Source organism: Fundulus heteroclitus, unplaced genomic scaffold (genome assembly GCF_011125445.2).
Source record: "Fundulus heteroclitus isolate FHET01 unplaced genomic scaffold, MU-UCD_Fhet_4.1 scaffold_574, whole genome shotgun sequence".
Classification (NCBI taxonomy): domain Eukaryota; kingdom Metazoa; phylum Chordata; class Actinopteri; order Cyprinodontiformes; family Fundulidae; genus Fundulus; species Fundulus heteroclitus.
This window is the reverse complement of record NW_023397005.1, coordinates 58057-61551: the sequence shown is the minus strand read 5'-3', so window position 1 is coordinate 61551 and position 3495 is coordinate 58057.

The following is a 3495-nucleotide window of genomic DNA, read 5'->3' as shown; positions in this document are numbered from 1 at the left end:
ATAGAAAAGAAACCTATAAAATATGTGAAAAATATATATTTTAAAGGCTGTGTACTTTACTGTGTATCAGGAAAATTTACATAAACAGTCCTGAACAGTCATCGTCTAAAGAAATCTTTTTGGATCTTTTGAGGAAAAGCTTTCATGGATCTAATACACATAAATAGCTACTTTCTAAAAATCATTCTGATTCCTGTTTACTTGGCCGTGGTAAACTGGACCATTTCTTTTACTGCTCTTATTAAGATAACATTATCAAAAATCTGTTGATAATAGTATATGAATATTATTAACAGATTGCTCTGTTTTTTTGTTCTTCCCTACACCACAAAAGTTACTCTGGGGCCTGAAAAATGTTGTGTTCCATTACTGTCATATCTTTAAGGGATAAAATACCATCTTAGCAAGCCTATTGTGAGTGATTGTAACTGAGACCAAAAAAAGAAATAAATAAATTTGACAAAGTAACCCCAAAGGTTCAGCCTTTCACAGAAATAAAAAACTCTTAGATAGCACGACTTTTTAAAATATGCTGCCCTAAAAAATAAGGGAACACTTTGAAAACAAATCACACTTTAATTGGAAAAAATCAAGCAGAATAGCCATACTAATATAGAATGGGTAAATTAATAAAGCTTAGTATAAAATTACAGAGACTTTTACTTGTGTGCTGGAAGTGCAAAAGTATAACTGGGAAAATATTAATACAACGTTTGTGGCTTTCAAGCTTTTTTTCCCACACTCAAAGCTAAGTGTGTGGGTGAAAGAAAAGACAAGCTGCTAAAGCTGAAATAGCAGGAAAGGAAAGGAGAGACAGTCTCTCCACTCAGCTGTAACAGAGTCTGGCACAACACTAACAAAGGAAATGAGCAAACCACACAGCAAATAATAGGCTTTTATTCAACACCCTGGGCTCCCACTGCTCACATCTTGGTGCCAACCTCAGTCACTTACAAATAATCAGATTTATGAGGAATATTGGAAAAAAGGGGCAAGATTTGTCTGAAGGACAGAATTAATCATACCTTGATTTTTATAAAAGTATGTGCTGGTATGCTGTATATCAAACATTAACAGTTTCCCAATTTTACCATAGAAGTGAAGGGGATGAAACATGAATAACATAAAATTGCATTTATGTTACTCAGGAGAAGAATTTATTATCATGTTAAAACAATAATGCTGAAAAACTAGCAGTTGAAATTAAATAAATTCTGTCTAAAAAACATAAAGAGCAAAGGACCTCAAAAAGTAACACATCAAGCCCAAATCTAAAGAAATATAAGATGGGTAACAGTCATTGACATATAAATGTCTGGATTCAAGCCATTTCTAAGGCTTTGTGACCACAGCATATCATAATATAAACCATGGCATCCACAAATGCAGGTGGAACACTAATATTTTGTGGACTTACAAGACAATGATAAAACTTCTTCAAATGTGTTCCTCCCGTTATATCTGGTATAAAGCAAACACAGCATTATATAAAAAAAAACATAATTCTGTACGTCAGACATGGTGGTGGTAGTGTGATGGTCTGGGGCTGCTTTGCTTCTTGGGGACCTGGATGACCAAAGGTTCTGTCCTCTTGCAGAAAATCCTGAAGGTGAATGTCAAGTCATCAGCTCGTGATCTAGGTACTTTAGTATGCAGCAGCACAATGTATAATTGCACGCTTTAAACTTCTCAGGAAGCATGTTGAGCAGTGTAATTAACTGAATAAAAATCATGTTTTTAAAAAAGTGTGGAAATATTATGTCCTGTTGTGTCTGTGTGTTATATGTTATCTGTGTTTATCCTGAGCCGGGGTCTGTCTAAAAAAAAACTCACTATGATAACACACAGTGGCGTTAAAGATTCTAAATTCTTGTATAATGCAAAGCACATCAGCAAGTTCACCTCTAAATGGGTTACAAAATAAGAGAGGTTTGGGAGTGGCCTAGTCCAAGTCTGGAGAGAAATCCAATGGAGAAATTTGGCATGACCTAAACCAGCCCTTCCATGTGGCACAAACCTGAGGTGGTTGATGCTGCAAAGGGTAGGCAACCAGTTTTTAGGTTGGTTTGAATAGCGTGTTTCCCCTTGATAAATTAATTCATCATGTGAAAACTGCTTTTTGTATTTACTCAGGTTATACTTGTCTAATATGACATGTTGTTTGAAAATCTAAACAATTTAAGTCAGACGTTTTTTTTTAATCTGTAAGGGAAGAACACTTTTTCCAGCCCTTTATGAACATACAAATAGCACTCAGAGAGCTGAACAGCAAAAGGGCGCCCACAACACAGAGAATCTACACAGAAAAAGTAAATGTAGGCTATGTTTACATTCTTACCATCATTTGCATCATTCTTATGATAATAATAACACAAATAGCAGTGTAGGGGCTAAATTAAATCATAACTAGTTACGAACTGCATTAGCATGGACATTATTTACTTTTAGATGATTAGGATACATATTGAATTGTTTGTTACCAACATTCCTGGTCCTGGTGAAGTGGCGTTTGTGTGTAATAAATTGAGCTAAAATACTAATTTCCAAATAATCTTTTTTATAATTTGATTTTTTTTTACCTCAAATTCAAATTGTTTATATGAATAACCCTTTCCTGTCAATGATGACAAAGGGTAATTAATTATTTTATTTCATTATTCTTATTCTTATTCTTATTCTTATTCTTATTCTTATTATTATTATTATTATTATTATTATTATTATTATTATTATTATTATTATTATTATTATTATTATTATTATAGTTCTTTATCTCAAATCTAGATAAGGATCTAAGAAATTCTGCGTAAATAGAAATATTCATAAATGACATTATTTATTTATTAATCCTTGGTGAGGGGGTGGGGGGGTGCATTATACACCAGTTCCAATCTATCCCTGATTCAATCAAAAATATATCTGTTTTAACAAAAACAACCCCAAATATTCATCGAGGCGATCTGTCTTTCCATAAAGGGCCTCTGTGATGATGACTACATTTATTTTATTTTATTTATTTATTTACTTTTTTATGGGCTTTAGTTTCTTTTTATTTATAAACTTTATTGGAATATTTCTTATAATATACAAAAAGAAATAAGTACAATTTCTAGTGAACAATCGCCAGGGGTTTGAACAAATATAATAAATAATAAATAACTGAATAAAAGTAAAAATAGTAATAGTAATAAAGTAAAGCTACACATAGCAGCATGTAAAGGAATACATAAATACTTTGAATTTAGAGCATAAAGATAAAGTTTTAATAGCTTTTTTGTTATTGGAGGAGGACAATGTAGAAAAATAAGTTGTTGCTTCCTTTTAAAAAAGGGTTTAATCATAATAGTTTTACATTTGTGGATATAAAACTTGGCTAACAGTAGCAAAAGATTACATAAGAAGAAATGGACGATGACTACATTTATGTCTGTGAAACATCTTCCAGACATTCGTTTAAAACCTGAGCCCTGTCCTCTCAGGAGCGTCGCGGGACGA